Source organism: Triturus cristatus, chromosome 12 (assembly GCF_964204655.1).
Source record: "Triturus cristatus chromosome 12, aTriCri1.1, whole genome shotgun sequence".
Taxonomy (NCBI): domain Eukaryota; kingdom Metazoa; phylum Chordata; class Amphibia; order Caudata; family Salamandridae; genus Triturus; species Triturus cristatus.
The window spans coordinates 789,239,614-789,262,246 of record NC_140595.1 but is presented as its reverse complement, the minus strand read 5'-3'; positions in this window follow the sequence as shown (position 1 = coordinate 789,262,246).

Here is a 22,633-nt window from a genome sequence, read left to right as displayed (position 1 = left end):
CCTGGGTGTAATCTCCCTCACTGTTCCTGGGTGTAATCACCCTCACTGTTCCTGGGTGTAATCACCCTCCCTGTTCCTGGGTGTAATCTGCCTGACTGATCCTGGGTGTAATCACCCTCACTGATCCTGGGTGTAATCACCCTCGCTGATCCTGGGTGTAATCTCCCCTCTCTGATCCTGGGTGTAATCTCCTCTGATCCTGGGTGTAATCTCCCCTCTCTGATCCTGGGTGTAATCTCCCCTCTCTGATCCTGGGTGTAATCTCCCCTCTCTGATCCTGGGTGTAATCTCCCTCACTGATCCTGGGTGTAATCTCCCCTCTCTGATCCTGGGTGTAATCTCCCTCATTGACACTGGGTGTAATTTCCCTACTCTGATCCTGGGTGTAATCTTCCCTCTCTGATCCTGGGTGTAATCTCCCCTCTTTGATCCTGGGTGTAATCTCCCTCACTCATCCTGGGTATAATCTCCCTCACTCATCCTGGGTGTAATCTCCCTCATTGATCCTGGGTGTAATCTCCCTCATTGATCCTGGGTGTAATCTCCACTCTCTGATCCTGGGTGTAATCTCCACTCTCTGATCCTGGGTGTAATCTCCCCTCTCTATCCTGGGTGTAATCTCCCCTCTCTGATCCTGGGTGTAATCTTCTGTCTCTTATCCTGGGTGTAATCTTCCGTCTCTGATCCTGGGTGTAATCTCCTTCACTGATCCTGGGTGTAATCTCCCTCACTGATCCTGGGAGTAATCTCCCTCTGATCCTGGGTGTAAACTCCCCTCTCTGTTCCTGGGTGTAAACTCCCATCTCTGTTCCTGGGTGTAGACTCCCCTCTCTGTTCCTGGCTGTAATCTCCCTCACTGATCCTGGGTGTAATCACCCTGCCTGTTCCTGGGTGTAATCACCCTCCCTGTTCCTGGGTGTAATCACCCTCCCTGTTCCTGGGTGTAATCACCCTCACTATTCCTGGGTGTAATCACCCTCACTGTTCCTGGGTGTAATCACCCTCGCTGTTCCTGGGTGTAATCACCCTCGCTGTTCCTGGGTGTAATCACCCTCGCTGTTCCTGGGTGTAATCACCCTCGCTGTTCCTGGGTGTTATCACCCTCGCTGATCCTGGGTGTAATCACCCTTCTCTGATCCTAGGTGTAATCTCCCCTCTCTGATCCTGGGTGTAATATCCCGTCTCTGATCCTGGGTGTAATCTTCCGTCTCTGATCATGGGTGTAATCTCCCTCACTGATCCTGCGAGTAATCTCCCTCTGATCCTGGGTGTAATCTCCCCTCTCTGATCCTGGGTGTAATATCCCCCCTCTGATCCTGGGTGTAATCTCTCCTCTCTATCCTGGGTGTAATCTCCCCTCTCTGATCCTGGGTGTAATCTTCCGTCTCTGATCCTGGGTGTAATCTCCCTCTGATCCTGGGTGTAATCTCCCCTCTCTGATCCTGGGTGTAATCTCCCTCACTGATCCTGGGTGTAATCTCCCTCACTGATCCTGGGTGTAATCACCCTCACTGATCCTGGGTGTAATCACCCTCACTGATCCTGGGTGTAATCACCCTCCCTGATCCTGGGTGTAATCACCCTCACTGATCCTGGGTGTAATCACCCTCGCTGATCCTGGGTGTAATCACCCTCGCTGATCCTGGGTGTAATCACCCTCGCTGATCCTGGGTGTAATCTCCCCTCTCTGATCCTGGGTGTAATCTCCCTCACTGATCCTGGGTGTAATCACCCTCACTGATCCTGGGTGTAATCACCCTCGCTGATCCTGGGTGTAATCACCCTCGCTGATTCTGGGTGTAATCACCCTCGCTGATCCTGGGTGTAATCTCCCCTCTCTGATCCTGGGTGTAATCTCCCTCACTGATCCTGGGTGTGATCTCCCTCACTGTTCCTGGGTGTAATCACCCTCACTGATCCTGGGTGTAATCACCCTCACTGATCCTGGGTGTAATCACCCTCGCTGATCCTGGGTGTAATCACCCTCGCTGATCCTGGGTGTAATCACCCTCGCTGATCCTGGGTGTAATCTCCCCTCTCTGATCCTGGGTGTAATCTCCCTCACTCCTCCTGGGTGTAATCTCCCTCACTCCTCCTGGGTGTAATCTCCCTCACTCATCCTGGGTGTAATATCCCTCACTGTTCCTGGGTGTAATCACCCTCACTGTTCCTGGGTGTAAACACCCTCACTGTTCCTGGGTGTAATCACCCTCACTGATCCTGGGTGTAATCTCCCCTCTCTGATCCTAGGTGTAATCTCCACTCTCTGATCCTAGGTGTAATCTCCACTCTCTGATCCTGGGTGTAATCTCCCCTCTCTATCCTGGGTGCAATCTCCCCTCTCTGATCCTGGGTGTAATCTTCCATCTCTGATCCTGGGTGTAATCTCCCTCACTGATCCTGGGAGTAATCTCCCTCTGATCCTGGGTGTAATCTCCCCTCTCTGATCCTGGGCGTAATCACCCTCTCTGTTCCTGGGTATAATCACCCTCACTTTTCCTGGGTGTAATCACCCTCACTGTTCCTGGGTGTAATCACCCTCACTGTTCCTGGGTGTAATCACCCTCACTGTTTCTGGGTGTAATCACCCTCACTGTTCCTGGGTGTAATCACCCTCGCTGATCCTGGGTGTAATCACCCTCGCTGATCCTGGGTGTAATCACCCTTCTCTGATGCTGGGTGTAATCTCCCCTCTCTGATCCTGGGTGTAATCTCCCCTCTCTGATCCTGGGTGTAATCTTCCGTCTCTTATCCTGGGTGTAATCTCCCCTCTCTGATCCTGGGTGAAATCTGCCGTCTCTGATCCTGGGTGTAATCTTCCGTCTCTGATCCTGGGTGTAATCTTCCGTCTCTGATCCTGGGTGTAATCTCCCTCACTAATCCTGCGAGTAATCACCCTCTCTGATCCTGGGTCTAATCTCCCGTCTCTGATCCTGGGTGTAATCTCCCTCACTCATCCTGGGTGTAATCTCCCTCACTGATCCTGGGTGTAATCGCCCTCACTGTTCCTGGGTGTAATCTCCCTCACTGTTCCTGGGTGTAATCTCCCTCACTGATCCTGGGTGTAATCACCCTCACTGTTCCTGCGTATAATCACCCTCACTGATCCTGGGTGTAATCTCCCCTCTCTGATCCTGGGAGTAATCTCCCCTCTCTGATCCTGGGTGTAATCTCCCTCACTGATCCAGGGTGTAATCTCCCTCACTCATCCTGGGTGTAATCTCCCTCACTCATCCTGGGTGTAATCTCCCTCACTCATCCTGGGTGTAATCTCCCTCACTCATCCTGGGTGTAATCTCCCCTCTCTGATCCTGGGTGAAATCTCCCCTCTTTGATCCTGCGAGTAATCTCCCTCTGATCCTGGGTGTAATCTCCCCTCTCTGGTTATCAGGTGGGCGGTTGCAGAGAGGGAGTCATTACAGCGCGAGCAATATAGAGGACTACTTAAGGGTCCAATCTCCTTAGAATGGGCGCACCTGATAGAACTTTTGAAAGCAGGCACAGGGGCTGAGTTAGAAGACCCGCAGATTACAGTGTTGGAAAGCGGTGCAGACGTATGATTACTGTCTGTGAATTGACTGTGTTCCTCTCTCCTCCCTTTCCCCTTCCCCCTCCCTTTTTCTTTTCCCCCCTCTTCCACCGTGCCCCCCCCTCACTTTCCCCGGTAGTTTCAGACCTGAGAGTCACCCGATACGAAGCATCTGGTAGGGTGTAGTGTCTAAGTAGCGGCAACAGTTGTTACTGTTTCGTTTGGGTGTTGTTTGGGGTGGGTTTCATTGGGTGGGGGTTAATGGGTACTGCTATTTTCGACAATATTCGTAATTCTACACGATATGCACTTATAAAGTATACACATTTATATCTTTGTAATGCTTCCACACTTAATCTTTATTGGATTATAGGTTTATATAATGAAAACACAGAACATATATGAGACTAGTACTATCTTGTATAGGAAAATGTAAACAAAATGGCTAACCATGATCATATATGTATGTGTATCATCCTCAATAAAAATTTGTGAAAAAAAAGGCTGAATGCGCTGCCCTCATGGTAGCCGCAAACTTGCGCTGCCATCAGGGTAGCCACAAACTCGTTCTGCCCTGGGGGCAGCACATTGAGGTGAAAAACGGAGCAACTGCTTTAAACCCACTCTGTGTTTTCCAGTGCAGGTGGCACCCCGCCTCCATTTTTGAAGGGGTTTAGAGATCCAGTGACTTCACCCGCCTGGAAGGGGGTGTCTGGGAGGTCCATCCATGGCACCCCTTGCAGGGGTCCCATGGATGCTGCCAGGGAGCACACTGTCAGTGCACCGCCTGAGGCTTCTTTGCCTCTGCCCCCACGTAATATAGTGCGGGCGCAGAGGCAAAGAGATTCATTCCCTCATTTGCATGTGGCATGCCCCCATGCAAATGAGGGAACGCCCCCTTGAAGATGGCGCTGGCTCTTATGTGCGCCAGCGTTATTACTATTACAGAAGGGGCTGCACAAACATCTGCGGCCACTTCTATAATGCCAAAGAGCCCCGGGGGCGCACAGAGTGGGAGCAAACGCCTGTTGCGTCCCCCAGGGCACTTTATGTAATACAGCCCCACGTGCACACCACGCTGCTGCCATCCAAGGGACTCACTCACTTGGGAGTTTACTTTATAATCCTAAAGACGAACAAGCATGCCAAGCAGTTTACACAGTTTTATCTTAATGAGATACTTAGTAGGGGTGGGTGCAACGCAGATAATTCCGTGAATTACTGGAGAATATTGCGAGATTTCTCTTAAGTATGAGAGAAGAGTAATTCTGTGTTCAGTGCTAATTTTTAGCGTGAAATTGCCTCTTCTCGTCCAAAATGGGCACGAAATGCATTTTATGCTAAGAAATAGCGCTAACTGCAAGAGAACAGAAATAGCAGGCGGGAGAAGCCACTCTTCCTCGCTGAATGTGCCCTTGGGTAGGACTTTCCGCCAATTTACTCCCAGCATTTATTCCTATTTGCTTTGTGCAAAATGTGCCCTCGTCGCTAAAATGGACGTGAGAATGGATTTTGCGGTAACAAATAGCTAAAACTGCAGTAGAACACAAATAGCAAGCGAAAACGACTGCTCGCTAAATGTGCTCATAATTGCAAGAGTAATTGTGTAATTATCAGTAATTCGCATCATAGAGTAATGCGGAATTATCGAAATTACGCCAATTATCCAGATTAACTGAAAGTGCGCCCAGGCACAATTCTTAGTAACCTCGTGCCATGCAAGGCTCCGTACAGTCTACTCTGCACCGCTTGCACCTTACAGTCTGATTACAGCCTCTGGACGCCAGGGGCATGGGAGCTTCATGTCAGCCAGGCCCAGTGGCATGGCGCAAACCAGTGAGCCCCACAGCAGACTGTTTAGAGGGGCCCTTGAATCGCCCATACCTCACAGACATTCATAGGCCTTGGGCTGAAAAAGGCCCCCCCCCCACCCCAGGCTTGCTATGGCCCCTCAGGAACTGACCTGCACGCACAAGCTCTTAAGTACCCTTTCTTTACATTTCCCCTTCCAGTCCTTTCAAGAAGCAGGTGTGATGAAAAGCACCTTCGTTGACCAAGTAACCATTTTTAAATACACTCTATTTATTAATTCCCTTGCTCCATCCCCTTCTCAGAGTGCACCTGAAAGCAGTGCTTATGTCCTTACGCCACCTGTTTTGCAGTGTTACACGTGATAAGCACTGGGGACTGGCACTGCCAAGAATCCATTGTTCAGAAATAAACATCACTTTCATGGGCCCTGTCAAGCAGTGCTTAATTTGAGCGAGTGGTTGCCGGTGGGGCCCACCTGCTCTTACTCTTGGAGACTGGCCCTTATTTTTCCTCATCTCATATTGGCCACGAGCAAGACAGAGAAAAACATACAAACTGGAAAAAAGAAAGGAGAAAAAATGGAAGAACTGTCAAAAATGGAGAAAGCTGCACCCCTCAACAGTGAGATAAAGGGGCGGAGAGTGTCTGGAGGTGGGTTAAGGAGGCTTGAGGCTGATTCAACACCGCAGCCTTGGGATTTGGTGCACTGATTTTTAATAGCCCAACCGGAGTAGAGTCTTGGGCACCGGCACTAATTATTTTACAAATTAAGCACTGCTGGCAGGTATCAAAGAGGAATGTATCTCTTTACAGCAAATGTGCTACAACGCATTCCATTACAATGCAGTTGTTGCAATCAACACGAACCATTACATCGCAAGTCGTTACAACGACTTGCTGTAGGGGCCGCGCTGGATTTAGGAATAGTATAATTTACTATTCCTACTCCAGTTTGTGCAACATCAGGGAAGGTGTTGGATTGTTTATCCAACATCAGCGCAGTCCCTACAGCAAGTCGTTGAAACGACTTTCGATGTAATGATTCGCGTTGTAACAACGCGGTCGTTGTAATGACCGTGTTGTATTTGAATGCGTTGTAGCGCATTTGATGTAAACAATGTTTCCCATGAAAGAGGGGCAGGTGCAGCTCCTAGGGGCTCTGGACAGGCCTGTCCACTGACCAAAGCCCAGATCTGCAGAGACCAGCACGTGTCTGCACAGCCGAGCTTGGAGAAGAGGGGAGCTGGCCAGGTTACATCCCTCCTTTGGCAGACCTCCAACCGGAAGGAAGCTGTGCCACGAAGACAGACAACAGCAAATGGACACTGGGACAGAGGGAGCCTCGAGAAGAAATCTACATCCCTAGAGTGTACAGACCAAATGTGCAGGAGGTGCAGTGGCACTGGAACATAGGTGTGACAGGCACACTGGCCCACAGTTCACCTCCTGCACGACAGTTAAGCGTTCTCATATACAACAGGTCGAGACCAGTCCCTCTTGGATATAGCACGCTTTCCTCTTGCATGGTGGACTCTGATCCTGGGTGAAATCTCCCCTCTCTGATCCTGGCTGTAATCTCCCCTCTCTGATCAAGGGTGTAATCTCCCCTCTCTGATTCTCTGGGTGTAATAGTCCTCACTGATCCTGGGTGTAATCACCCCTCTCGGATCCTGGGTGTAATCTCACTTGCTCATCCTGGGTGCAAACTCACTTGCTGATCATGGGTGTAATCTCACTCTCTGATCCTGGGTGTAATCTCCCTCACTGATCCTGGGTGTAGTCTCCCTCACTGATCCTGGGTATAATCTCCCTCACTGATCCTGGGTGTAATCTCCCCTCTCTGATCCTGGGTGTAATCTCCCCTCTTTGATCCTGGGTGTACTCTCCCTCACTGATCCTGGGTGTAATCCTCCTCACTGATCCTGGGTGTAATCTCCCCTCTCTGATCCTGGGTGTAATCTCCCTCACTGCTCCTGGTTGTAATCCTCCTCACTGATCCTGGGTGTAATCTCAGTCTCTGATCCTGGGTGTAATCTCCCTTACTGATCCTGGGTGTAATCTCACTCACTGATCCTGCGTGTAATCTTACTCACTGATCCTGGTTGTAATCTCCCTCACTGACCCTGGGTATAATCTCCCTCACTGATCCTGGGTATAACCTCCCTCACTGATACTGGGTGTAATCTCACTCTCTGATCCTGGGTGTAATCTCCCTCACTGATCCTGGGTGTAATCTCCCTCATTGATCCTGGGTGTAATCTCCCCTCTCTGATCCTGGGTGTAATCTCCCCTCTCTGGTCCTGGGTGTAATCTCCACTCTCTGATCCTGGGTGTAATCACTCTTCTCTGAACCTTGGTGTAGTCTCCCTCTCTGATTCTGGGTGTAATCTCCCTCACTGATCCTGGGTGTAATCTCCCTCACTGATCCTGGGTGTAATCTCCCTCACTGATCCTGGGTGTAATCTCCCTCACTCTTCCTGGGTGTAATCTCCCTCACTCTTCCTGGGTGTAATCTCACTCCCTGATCCTGGGTGTAATCTCACTCCCTGATCCTGGGTGTAATCTCCCTCACTCTTCCTGGGTGTAATCTCCCTCACTCTTCCTGGGTGTAATCTCCCTCACTGATCCTGGGTGTAATCTCACTCTCTGATCCTGGGTGTAATCTCCCCTCTCTAATCCTGGGTGTAATCTCCCCTCTCTAATCCTGGGTGTAATCTTACTCTCTGATCCTTGGTGTAATCTCCCTCACTGATCCTGGGTGTGATCTCAGTCTCTGATCCTGGGTGTGATCTCCCTCACTGATCCTCGGTGTAATCTCACTCTCTGATCCTGGGTGTAATATCCCTCATTGATCCTGGGTGTAATCTCCCTCTCTGATCCTGGGTGTAATCTCCCCTCTCTGATCCTGGGTGTAATCTCCCCTCTCTGATCCTGGGTGTAATCTCACTCTCTGATCCTGGGTGTAATCTCACTCTCTGATCCTGGGTGTAATCCCCCTCATTGATCCTGGGTGTAATCTTCCGTCTCTGATCCTGGGTGTAATCTCCCCTCTCTGATCCTGGGTGTAATCTCCCTCACTGATCCTGGGTGTAATCTCCCTCACTGATCCTGGGTGTAATCTCCCTCACTCTTCCTGGGTGTAATCTCCCTCACTCTTCCTGGGTGTAATCTCACTCCCTGATCCTGGGTGTAATCTCGCTCCCTGATCCTGGGTGTAATCTCCCTCACTCTTCCTGGGTGTAATCTCCCTCACTCTTCCTGGGTGTAATCTCCCTCACTGATCCTGGGTGTAATCTCACTCTCTGATCCTGGGTGTAATCTCCCCTCTCTAATCCTGGGTGTAATCTCCCCTCTCTGATCCTGGGTGTAATCTTACTCTCTGATCCTTGGTGTAATCTCCCTCACTGATCCTGGGTGTGATCTCAGTCTCTGATCCTGGGTGTGATCTCCCTCACTGATCCTCGGTGTAATCTCACTCTCTGATCCTGGGTGTAATCTCCCTCATTGATCCTGGGTGTAATCTCCCTCTCTGATCCTGGGTGTAATCTCCCCTCTCTGATCCTGGGTGTAATCTCCCCTCTCTGATCCTGGGTGTAATCTCACTCTCTGATCCTGGGTGTAATCTCACTCTCTGATCCTGGGTGTAATCCCCCTCATTGATCCTGGGTGTAATCTTCCATCTCTGATCCTGGGTGTAATCTCCCCTCTCTGATTCTGGGTGTAATCTCCCCTCTCTGATCCTGGGTGTAATCTCCCTCACTGGTGCTGGGTGTAATCTCCCTCACTGATGCTGGGTGTAATCTCCCTCACTCATGCTGGGTGTAATCTCCCTCACTGATTCGGGGTGTAATCTCCCTCACTAATTCGGGGTGTAATCTCCCTCACTGATCCTGGGTGTAATCTCACTCACTGATCCTAGGTGTAATCTCACTCACTGATCCTGGGTGTAATCTCCCCTCTCTGGTCCTGGGTGTAATCTACCCTCACTGATCCAGGGTGTAATCTTACTCCCTGATCCTGGGTGTTACCTCCCCTCTCTGATCCTGGGTGTAATCTCCCCTCACTGATCCTGGGTGTAATCTTACTCTCTGATCCTTGGTGTAATCTCCCTCACTGATCCTAGGTGTGATCTCCCTCACTGATCCTAGGTGTGATCTCCCTCACTGATCCTAGGTGTGATCTATCTCACTTATCCTGGGTGTAATCTCCCTCATTGATCCTGGGTGTAATCTCCCTCACTGATCCTGGGTGTAATCTCCCCTCTCTGATCCTGGGTGTAATATCCCTCACTGATCCTGGGTGTAATATCCCTCACTGATCCTGGGTGTAATCTCACTCTCTGATCCTGGGTTTAATCCCCCTAATTGATCCTGGGTGTAATCTTCCCCTCTCTGATCCTGGGTGTAATCTCCGTCTCTGATCCTGGGTGTAATCTCCCCTCTCTGATCCTGGGTGTAATCTCCCCTCTCTGATCCTGGGTGTAATCTCCCCTCTCTGATCCTGGGTGTAATCTCCCTCACTGATCCTGGGTGTAATCTCCATCACTGATCCTGGGTGTAATCTCCCCTCTCTGATCCTGTGTGTAATCTCCCCTCTCTGATCCTGTGTGTAATCTCCCCTCTCTGATCCTGTGTGTAATCGCCACTCTCTGATCCTGTGTGTAATCTTTCCTCTCTGATCCTGGGTGTAATCTCCCCACTCTGATCCTGGGTGTAATCTCCCTCACTGATCCTGGGTGTAGTCTCCCTCGCTGATCCTGGGTGTAGTCTCCCTCGCTGATCCTGGGTGTGATCTCCCTCGCTGATCCTGGGTGTAATCTCCCTCACCGATCCTGGGTGTAATCTCCCTCACCGATCCTGGGTGTAATCTCCCCTCTCTGATCCTGGGTGTAAATCTCCCCCCTCTCATCCTGGGTGTAATCTCCCCCCTCTGATCCTGGGTGTAATCTCCTCCCTCTGATCCTGGGTGTAATGCCCCCTCACTGATCCTGGGTGTAATCCCCCCTCACTGATCCTGGGTCTAATCTCCACTCTCTGATCCTGGGTGTAATCTCACTCTCTGATCCTGGGTGTAAACTCCCTCACTGATCCTGGGTGTAATCTCCCTCACTGATCCTGAGTGTAATCTCCCTCACTGATCCTGAGTGTAATCTCACTCACTGATCCTGGGTGTAATCTCCCCTCTCTGGTCCTGGGTGTAATCTCCCCTCACTGATCCGGGGTGTAATCTTACTCACTGATCCTGGGTGTAACCTCCCCTCTCTGATCCTGGGTGTAATCTTACTCTCTGATCCTTGGTGTAATCTCCCCTCTCTGATCCTGGGTGTAATCTCCCATCTCTGATCCTGGGTGTAATCTCACTCTCTGATCCTGGGTGTAATCTCACTCTCTGATCCTGGGTGTAATCCCCCTCATTGATCCTGGGTGTAATCTTCCATCTCTGATCCTGGGTGTAATCTCCCCTCTCTGATTCTGGGTGTAATCTCCCCTCTCTGATCCTGGGTGTAATCTCCCTCACTGGTGCTGGGTGTAATCTCCCTCACTGATGCTGGGTGTAATCTCCCTCACTGATGCTGGGTGTAATCTCCCTCACTGATTCGGGGTGTAATCTCCCTCACTAATTCGGGGTGTAATCTCCCTCACTGATCCTAGGTGTGATCTCCCTCTCTGATCCTAGGTGTGATCTCCCTCTCTGATCCTGGGTGTGATCTCCCCTCTCTGATCCTGGGTGTAATCTCCTCTCTCTGATCCTGGGTGTAATCTCCCCTCTCTGATCCTGGGTGTAATCTCCCCTCTCTGATCCTGGGTGTAATCTCCCCACTCTGATCCTGGGTGTAATCTCACTCTCTGTTCCTTGGTGTAATCTCCCTCACTGATCCTGGGTGTAGTCTCCCTCGCTGATCCTGGGTGTAATCTCCCTCGCTGATCCTGGGTGTAATCTCAGTTCTGATCCTGGGTGTAATCTCCCTCACTGATCCTGGGTGTAATCTCACGCTCTGATCCTGGGTGTAATCTCCCTCACCGATCCTGGGTGTAATCTCCCTCACCGATCCTGGGTGTAATCTCCCTCACCGATCCTGGGTGTAATCTCCCCCCTCTGATCCTGGGTGTAATCTCCCCCTCTGATCCTGGGTGTAATCTCCCCCCTCTGATCCTGGGTGTAATCTCCCCCCTCAATGATCCTGGGTGTAATCCCCCCTCACTGATCCTGGGTGTAATCTCCACTCTCTGATCCTGGGTGTAATCTCCACTCTCTGATCCTGGGTGTAATCTCCACTCTCTGATCCTGGGTGTAATCTCCACTCTCTGATCCTGGGTGTAATCTCACTCTCTGGTCCTGGGTGTAATCTCCCCTCTCTGGTCCTGGGTGTAATCTCCCCTCACTGATCCGGGGTGTAATCTTACTCACTGATCCTGGGTGTAACCTCCCCTCTCTGATCCTGGGTGTAATCTTACTCTCTGATCCTTGGTGTAATCTCCCTCACTGATTCTAGGTTTGATCTCCCTCACTGATCCTAGGTGTGATCTCCCTCACAGATCCTCGGTGTAATCTCACTCTCTGATCCTGGGTGTAATCTCCCTCTTTGATCCTGGGTGTAATCTCCCTCATTGATCCTGGGTGTAATCTCCCCTCTCTGATCCTGGGTGTAATCTCCGTCACTGATTCTGGGTGTAATCTCACTCTCTGAACCTGGGTGTAATCTCACTCTCTGAACCTGGGTGTAATCTTCCGCCTCTGATCCTGGGTGTAATCTCCCCTCTCTGATCCTGGGTGTAATCTCCCTCACTCATCCTGGGTGTAACCTCTCCTCTCTGATCCTGGGTGTAATCTCCCTCACTGATCCTGGGTGTAATCTCACGCTCGTATCCTGGGTGTAATCTCACGCTCTGAACCAGGTGTAATCTTCCGCCTCTGATCCTGGGTGTAATCTCCCCTCTCTGATCCTGGGTGTAATCTCCCTCACTCATCCTGGGTGTAATCTCCCCTCTCTGATCCTGGGTTTAATCTCCCTCACTGATTCTGGGTGTAATCTCACTCTCTGAACCTGGGTGTAATCTCACTCTCTGAACCTGGGTGTAATCTTCCGCCTCTGATCCTGGGTGTAATCTCCCCTCTCTGATCCTGGGTGTAATCTCCCTCACTCATCCTGGGTGTAACCTCTCCTCTCTGATCCTGGGTGTAATGTCCCTAACCGATCCTGGGTGTAATCTCCCCTCTCTGATCCTGGGTGTAATCTCCCCCCCTCTGATCCTGGGTGTAATCACCCTCCTCTGATCCTGGGTGTAATCACCCTCCTCTGATCCTGGGTGTAATCTCACTCTCTGAACCTGGGTGTAATCTTCCGCCTCTGATCCTGGGTGTAATCTCCCCTCTCTGATCCTGGGTGTAATCTCCCTCACTCATCCTGGGTGTAACCTCTCCTCTCTGATCCTGGGTGTAATCTCCCTCACTGATCCTGGGTGTAATCTCACGCTCTTATCCTGGGTGTAATCTCACGCTCTGAACCTGGGTGTAATCTTCCGCCTCTGATCCTGGGTGTAATCTCCCCTCTCTGATCCTGGGTGTAATCTCCCTCACTCATCCTGGGTGTAATCTCCCCTCTCTGATCCTGGGTTTAATCGCCCCTCACTGATCCTGGGTGTAATCGCCCCTCTCTGATCCTGGGTGTAGTCGCCCCTCTCTGATCCTGGGTGTAATCTCCACTCTCTGATCCTGGGTGTAATCTCCACTCTCTGATCCTGGGTGTAATTGGCCCTCTCTGATCCTGGGTGTAATCTCCCCTCTCTGATCCTGGGTGTAATCTACACTCTCTGATCCTGGCTTTAATTTCCCTCACTGATCCTGGGTGTAATCTCCCTCTCTGATCCTGTGTGTAATCGCCACTCTCTGATCCTGTGTGTAATCGCCACTCTCTGATCCTGTGTGTAATCGCCACTCTCTGATCCTGTGTGTAATCGCCACTCTCTGATCCTGTGTGTAATCTCCCCTCTCTGATCCTGTGTGTCATCTCCCCTCTCTGATCCTGGGTGTAATCTCCCCTCTCTCTCTGATCCTGGGTTTAATCTCCCTCACTGATCCTGGGTGTAATCTCCCTCACTGATCTGGGTGTAATCTCCCTCACCCCTCACTGATCCTGGCTGTAATCTCCACTCACTGATGCTGGCTGTAATCTTACTCAGTGATCCTGGCGTTAATCTCCCTCACTGATCCTGGGTGTAATTTCAGTCTCTGATCCTGGGTGTACACCCTCACTGATCCTGGGTGTAATCGCCCTCACTGATCCTGGGTATAATCACCCTCACTGATCCTGGGTGTAATCTCCCCTCTCTGATCCTGGGTGTAATCTCCCCTCTCTGATCCTGGGTGTAATCTCCCCTCACTGATCCAGGGTGTAATCTCACCTCTCTGATCCTGGGTGTAATCTCACCTCTCTGATCCTGGGTGTAATCTCCCCTCTCTGATCCTGGGTGTAATCTTACTCTCTGATCCTGTGTGTAATCGCCACTCTCTGATCCTGTGTGTAATCGCCACTCTCTGATCCTGTGTGTAATCGCCACTCTCTGATCCTGTGTGTAATCTCCCCTCTCTGATCCTGTGTGTCATCTCCCCTCTCTGATCCTGGGTGTAATCTCCCCTCTCTCTCTGATCCTGGGTGTAATCTCTCTCACTGATCCTGGGTGTAATCTCCCTCACTGATCTGGGTGTAATCTCCCTCACCCCTCACTGATCCTGGCTGTAATCTCCACTCACTGATGCTGGCTGTAATCTTACTCACTGATCCTGGCGTTAATCTCCCTCACTGATCCTGGGTGTAATTTCAGTCTCTGATCCTGGGTGTACACCCTCACTGATCCTGGGTGTAATCGCCCTCACTGATCCTGGGTGTAATCGCCCTCACTGATCCTGGGTGTAATCTCCTCTCTCTGATCCTGGGTGTAATCTCCCCGCTCTGATCCTTGGTGTAATCTCCCCTCTCTGATCCGGGGTGTAATCTCCCCTCACTGATCCGGGGTGTAATCTCACCTCTCTGATCCTGGGTGTAATCTCACCTCTCTGATCCTGGGTGTAATCTCACCTCTCTGATCCTGGGTGTAATCTCCCCTCACTGATCCTGGGTGTAATCTTACTCTCTGATCCTTGGTGTGATCTCCCTCTCTGATCCTGGGTGTAATCACCCTCACTGATCCTGGGTGTAATCTCCCTCACTGATCCTGGGTGTAATCTCCCTCGCCGATCCTGGGTGTAATCTCCCTCACTGATCCTGGGTGTAATCTCCCTCACCGATCCTGGGTGTAATCTTCCCTCTCTGATCCTGGGTGTAATCTCCACTCTCTTATCCTAGGTGTAATCTCCACTCTCTGGTCCTGGGTCTAATCTCCCTCATTGAACCTGGGTGTAATCTCCCTCAGTGATCCTGGATGTAATCTCCCTCACTGATCCTGGGTGTAATCTCACTCTCTGATCCTGGGTGTAATCTCCCTCACTGATCCTGGGTGTCATCTCCCTCACTGATCCTGGCTGAAAATCTCCCCTCTCTGATCCTGGTTGTAATCTCCCCTCTCTGATCCTGGTTGTAATCTCCCCTCACTGATCCTGGGTGTAATCTCCCCTCACTGATCCTGGGTGTAATCTCCCCCACTTCCCTGACACAACTCCTAGAGCACACCTCCCAACAAACCACAAGATTCATTTTAGATTTATTCCCATCCCCACTTCCAGCAAACATGAATCTTCATGTTGTCGGGTAGGCCGCTCCCCACGCCGCACAGCACCACCTGTGTGTACGTGCTTCTGTGCCCGCTGCTACTATAAATTCGCCGCTCCTCCTTCTCTCTGTCTGTATTTTTGCCTGCTCCTGTTTTTATTGCTGCCTTCTGTTTACTGTTTTTGCCTTATTGCCTTATCTCTGCTTCACTGGTTTCTTTTTCCGTTCCCCTTTTTTGCCTTCTGTACCCTGTTTTTCCCGCCGCTGCTTCCCTGCGGCCCGCCCCCCGCTCGCCCACTCACCGCCCTGCTCCCAGCTGCTCCTCCCTCCCACCTACCGTTAAATGGTGGCTGCTGTGCAGCCGCAGGCAAGCCCGTCAGCGCGTGGACAGCGCCAGAACCCCTGGCCCCCACGAACACCACGACACCCGACACCGCTACGATGCCAGCACCCTCCACGCACTCAACATCAGACGATCAAGCACCTGCTTACTGGCCGCCCCGAAAAGCACGCAAGGACCCTTCACCTGCTGGAACTGCAGCTTCACCAGCATACGATCCGCTAACACACCCACCAGGAAAGAACCCAACCACCTCAGATGCATCCTTCTCAAAAGCGCTCTGCCCGCAAACACGCCGTTGAACTCTGGGACCTACTCAACTCAACCTTCCCAGACGTCGCCTTCCTGATGGAGACCTGGCTGAACCCCTCCTCGGCACCCGACATCGCCATAGCCATCCCGGACTGCTACAAGATCATCCGCAGGGACCGCACCAACGGCGTAGGAGGAGGAATCGCCATCGTCCACACGGACGACACCCTCAGCAACCCCGAACACCTGCACTTCCAGATCCACACCGATCCCAACACCACCCTCAGAGGAACCCTCGTCTACAGAGCCCCCAGACTTCGACCACAGTTCAGCGACTCCATCGCCGGCTTTGTCAGTACACACGCCCTCGCCTCCACAGACTACATCCTTCTCGGGGACCTGAGCTTCAACCGCGAGAACAACAACGACCGCAACTCCACCACCCTGATCGTCAACCTCGCCAACCTCGGACTCAGACAACTCGTCACAACAACCACCCACTCTTCCGGTCACACGCTTGACCCCATCTTCTTTGCAAGCTCCCACGTCTCCTTCAACCACACCACCGAACTCCACTGGACCGACCATTGCTGCATCCACTTCACCTTCCAGAATCCTACCACGCACCACCACACCCAACAGATCCCCCGCCGCTGCTGGAGCAAAGTCACCAAAGACCAGCTAACCACCACCCTCGCCCGGAGCCCACCTGGTGACCCCATCAACCCCGACACTGCCTCCCGCAACCTCAGACAATGGATCGACGACTGCGCCAACACCCTCGCCCTGTTCAAGAAACCCTCCAACAGACACACTAGCAAGAAAGCCAGCTGGTTCACTGAAGACCTCCAGGCCTCCAAGCAAACCTGCCGAAAGCTAAAGAAGAAATGGCACCGTGAACAGACACCGGACAGCTATGCAGCCCACAAGAACCCCACCCGCAGACACCACCACCACCTCATCAGATCCACAAAAAGGGCCTCTTTCAAAGACCGCCTAGACAACAACGCACACAACAGCAAAGAGCTCTTCAACATCGTGAAGGAACTCTCCAACCCCAGCTCTAACACCAACGACATCCCACCGTCACAAGACCTGTGCGACTCCCTAGCCACCTTCTTCCATAGCAAGATCGCTGACATCCACGACAGCTTCAACGTCACGACCACCCCGACAACCACCGAGACCTCCATCCGCACCGACCCCCTGCTCGCCTGGACCAACATAAACGACGACGACACCATCAAAATCATGCACACCATCCACTCCAGATCTCCGTCAGACCCATGCCCACACCACATCTTCAACAAAGCCAGCACCACCATCGCACCTCATCTCCGGAAAGCCATCAACATCTCCTTGACACAGCGACCTTCACTGAGAGCTGGAAGCACGCCGAGATCAACGCCTTACTCAAGAAAACCAAAGCTGACCCCAAGGCCCATCTCCCTGCTCCCGTTTCCGGCGAAGGTCATCGAGAAGACCGTCAACAGACAACTGACCCGCTACCTCGAGGAGAACAGCATCCTGGACCCATCCCAGTCTGGGTTCTGCAGCAACCACAGCACTGAAACTGCCCTCATCGCCGCCACCGATGACATCGGGGCCCTACTGGACAGCGGAGAAACCGTGGCCCTCATCCTCCTGGACCTGTCAGCCGCCTTTGACACTGTCTGCCACCGCACCCTACGCACACGCCTCCACAACCCTGGGATCCAAGACAAGGCTCTGGACTGGACCACCTCCTTCCTCTCCAGCAGAACCCAGAGCGCCCGCCTCCCCCCTTTCCGCTCCGAAGCCACCGAGATCACCTGCGGCGTACATTGTTCAACATCTACATGGCACCGCTCGCCCACGTCGCACGACTGCACGACCTCAACATCATCTCTTACGCCGACGACACCCAGCTGATCCTCTCCCTCACCAAGGACCCCCTCACCGCGAAAACCATCCTCCACGAAGGAATGACCGCAATCGCCGAGTGGATGAAGAACAGCTGACTGAAGCTAAACTCGGACAAGACGGAAGTCCTCATCCTCGGCCCCACCCTCTTGTCCTGGGACGACTCCTGGTGGCCGACCGCACTGGGAACAGCTCTGACACCCACTGACCACGCACACAACCTTGGGTTCATCCTCGACTCCACTCTCTCCATGACAAAGCGGGTCAACGCCGTCTCGCCCTTCTGCTTCAACACCCTCCACATGCTCCACAAGTTCTACAGGTGGATCCCCACCGCAACAAGAAGAACGGTCACCCAGGCCCTCGTCAGCAGCAGGTTGGATTACGGAAACGCCCTCTACGCAGGAGCCTCGGCCAAACTCCTGAAACGACTCTAGCGCATTCAAAACACCTCCGCTCGCCTGATCCTCGCCGCAGCCACATCACACCCCACCTGAGAGACCTGCACTGGCTCCCCGTCAACAAGCGGATCACCTTCAAGCTCCTCACCCACGCACACAAGGCACTCCACAACACCGTACCAACATACCTCAACAGATGACTCAGCTTCTACACCCCCAACCGCCAGCTCCGCTCCGCCGACCTCGCCCTCGCCACAGTCCCCCGCATCCGAAGAGAGACCTCCGGCAGCAGATCGTTCTCTCACCTCACCGCCAAGACCTGGAACACCATCCCCATCCTCCTACGGCAGACACAAGACCTGCTAACCTTCAGAAGACTCCGCGCCTTGAGACCCTCACAGGTAAGTAGTGCGCTTTACAAATGTTTTGATTGATTGATTGATTGATTGATTGATTGATTGATTGATTCACTCACATAATACTCCTCTGGCTGTCCATCTGTCTACACCCCCAGCAAAGCCATATCCACTCAGCGCCTGCCTACTGTCGCAGCGAACCGTCCTGTCCTCACGTCTCGCCTCATTCATTCCCACCTTGCCTATTCCTCTCTATTGCAACCCTATTATCAACAAACCTTCTCACAGCCTCTGCCCCCAAACATCTTTACGCTACTGCTGCACCCTACTATCCCTCCTCACTCTCTATCCCCCAACTACACCTCTACATCTTTGCCCCTAATACTCCTCACTATTTCCTTCTTCCCAACCTTCCCCCACACTTCGCCCCCACATCCTACTACAACTCTGCCACTAACTACCTAACCTCTTGTGTTCCAAGAGGGCGACCAGGGACTTTAATTGGAGGCCAACAGGGGTCACAACTGCAACCCCCAGGCAACTCTTTGCAACTTCGGCCACTTCGGTTGCGACCTCTGAGTCCCCGCCAATCACATTAGGCCAGGCGGGACACAGGTTCAGGTTAGATTGTCTTGGCCTAAATATTAGAAGAGGTGCTTTTAAAGGTGGGCCTGGGGTGAGGGGCTGCGCTGTGCGGGGCCTCTGCACCGGCTGCCCCCTGCTTGGATTATACAGGGCCGGGCGGCGGCGAGGGGCGACGGAAGCTGCAGTCTGGTGTGCAGGCACAGGCTACCAGGGAGTGCCAGTGCACTCACACACAGCATCCTTTACTGCATGCACTGAGCTGCACAGCAGGAGACTCGTGAACAAGGAATGAGTCCGGGCTGCCCCGCGGCACCACATGGAGTGAGCCCCGCCAATGGCCTATCTCACCCTGCCTCTTTTATCATCACATCCGGGAGCTCCTTCAAATACAAAGGAGGGGTTCGAGGTGTGTGCTGTACAGGAGCATCTCGTGCAGACCATTTCATAGACTTTAATGTCACTCCATCTGTGGAATGTGTGATGACCTCATGGGGTGCCTGGGTGATGACCTCATGGAGTGCTTGGGTGATGACCTCATGGGGTGCTTGTGTGAGTGCGGAGGTCAGATGCTGAATGCAGGCTGAGCAGCGGGGAGGCTACCCCTTATCTTCTGATACCCTCCGACTCATCTACCTGGACCCAAGCCTGAATCAAGTAACCTTGTGTGTACACCTGGTCCATGGATCTCAACTCTGCACCGAGGATGCTGTCTGCTCCTGGCAGTGTGGAGGGAGGTTTTCAACGGATCTGAATGACAGATGTTTGAGTACAGAGGGGATGATGTGATCCGCTAGACATGTTTGTACCACTTCGCACGGCTAACTACTAGCCAAAGGATTATTTCGTGGCCTCCTCCTTGTCGCAGGCCAGTCCCCTGTAGTGTAGTGAACCACCATGAATCCCCGCCAGTGTGCCAGTGTTAGCGCCCCTCTCTGCTCCAAGACCGCAGTGTGACTTGTCCATCCCTAGACACAAGCCTTTCATCCCTGAGGAGAAAGGAGCTCGGAGCCGCTCGAGTGTTCATGTACCCAAAGGTATTCTACCACTCTCAGCGAGAGGGTGTTTCCCCTCTCAAAGCACTGGGGCACGGGTGACGAACACATTTGTGATTGGTCTTAAAGCAGAAAATAAAAGAAGAAAGCACAGATTCATTGTGGTCAGTACAGACTCTTAGATTCGGATTCATCAATAGTTGGGCGTTGTTGAGCCATAACTAGCAAAGGTCAGATGCGTCATTTCCTGTAATTATACTAGGCCAAAAAAGGCTTTGCTTCCTGTGACGTCATTAGAGGCGGAGGAGGTGTCACAGGTCAAAAGTGCTGTGATGTCACTTCCTGTGATGTAATGTGGAGAGCAATGGGCATGTGATGTCTCTTCTTCTACCCTGGATTTTAGTGACTTGCCGTCCATGGTGTGGTTTAAAAAAAAAATAGACTGGAAATTACCTAGTGGAGGGGAGAATTGCCCACTCTCGTGGTATATTCACCAAAATGCAACATGGTGGCAAATCTAAACCCACTGCGGCAAGTAGCGGTATGCTGCGTTCTAGGGTTTTACTACTTAACAAACTGACTGATCCTGGTCAAATGCTAGTTTGCTGCGCCTCAGTCGAGCGTCTACTACTTAACAAACTGACTGATCCTGGGCAAATCCTAGTTTCCCTGCGCCTCAGTCGAGCGTCTACTTCTTAACAAACTGACTGATCCTGGGCAAATCCTAGTTTCCCTGCGCCTCAGTCGAGCGTCTACTACTTAACAAACTGACTGATCCTGGGCAAATCCAAGTTTCCCTGAGCCTCAAGTCGAGCGTCTACTACTTAACAAACTGACTGATCCTGGGCAAATCCTAGTTTCCCTGCGCCTCAGTCGAGCGTCTACTACTTAACAAACTGACTGATCCTGGGCAAATCCTAGTTTCCCTGCGCCTCAAGTCGAGCGTCTACTACTTAACAAACTGGCTGATCCTGGGCAAATCCTAGTTTCCTTGCGCCTCAGTCGAGCGTCTACTACTTAACAAACTGACTGATCCTGGGCAAATCCTAGTTTCCCTGGGCCTCAGTCGAGCGTCTATTACTTAACAAACTGACTGATCCTGGGCAAATCCTAGTTTCCCTGGGCCTCAGTCGAGCGTCTACTACTTAACAATCTGACTGATCCTGGGCAAATTCTAGTTTCCCTGCGCCTCAGTCGAGCGTCTACTACTTAACAAACTGACTGATCCTGGGCAAATCCTAGTTTCCCTGGGCCTCAGTCGAGCGTCTACTACTTAACAAACTGACTGATCCTGGGCAAATCCTAGTTTCCCTGCGCCTCAGTCGAGCGTCTACTACTTAACAAACTGACTGGTCCTGGGCGAATCCTAGTTTCCCTGCGCGTCAGTCGAGCGTCTACTACTTAACAAACTGACTGATCCTGGGCAAATTCTAGTTTCCCTGGGCCTCAGTCGAGCGTCTACTTACTTAACAAACTGACTGATCCTGGGAAAATCCTAGTTTCCCTGGGCCTCAGTCGAGCGTCTCCTACTTAACAAACTGACTGGTCCTGGGCGAATCCTAGTTTCCCTGCGCCTCAGTCGAGCGTCTACTACTTAACAAACTGGCTGATCCTGGGCAAATCCTAGTTTCCCTGCGCCTCAAGTCGAGCGTCTACTACTTAACAAACTGACTGATCCTGGGCAAATCTTAGTTTCCCTGGGCCTCAGTCGAGCGTCTACTACTTAACAAACTGACTGATCCTGGGCAAATTCTAGTTTCCCTGGGCCTCAGTCGAGCGTCTACTTACTTAACAAACTGACTGATCCTGGGAAAATCCTAGTTTCCCTGCGCCTCAGTCGAGCGTCTACTACTAAACAAACTGACTGATCCTGGGCAAATCCTAGTTTGCCTGCGCGTCAGTCGAGCGTCTACTACTTAACAAACTGACTGATCCTGGGCCAATCCTAGTTTCCCTGCGCCTCAGTCGAGCGTCTACTACTTAACAAACTGACTGATCCTGGGCAAATCCTAGATTCCCTGCGCCTCAGTCGAGCGTCTACTACTTAACAAACTGACTGATCCTGGGCAAATCCTAGTTTCCCTGCGCCTCAGTCGAGCGTCTACTACTTAACAAACTGACTGATCCTGGGCAAATCCTAGTTTCCCTGCGCCTCAAGTCGAGCGTCTACTACTTAACAAACTGACTGATCCTGGGCAAATCCTAGTTTCCTTGCGCCTCAGTCGAGCGTCTACTACTTAACAAACTGACTGATCCTGGGCAAATCCTAGTTTCCCTGGGCCTCAGTCGAGCGTCTACTACTTAACAAACTGACTGATCCTGGGCAAATCCTCGTTTCCCTGCGCCTCAGTCGAGCGTCTACTACTTAACAATCTGACTGATCCTGGGCAAATCCTCGTTTCCCTGCGCCTCAGTCGAGCGTCTACTACTTAACAAACTGACTGATCCTGGGCAAATCCTCGTTTCCCTGCGCCTCTGTCTACTGGAATGACACTGTGTCAGCATTTTGAAGAAGGTTCAATGGAAGAAATAGACATGGAGGGCGGGCTCCCGGGCCTGGCCCCCAGCACGGCTTTCATTACGAGGGGACTGTATTTGCATTTCAGTAGCGGGGCTGCTCCTAAGGCTGCAGGACCCCTGCGGTGCTGCGGCTCCCCTCCTAACCACCAGCAGACACCACTTCTTCGGTGCATGAAGGGGGAAAGTGTGAGTCCCTTGTCCTTTGAGAGGTTTAAAAGAGGCGGGGACCCCACTGAGG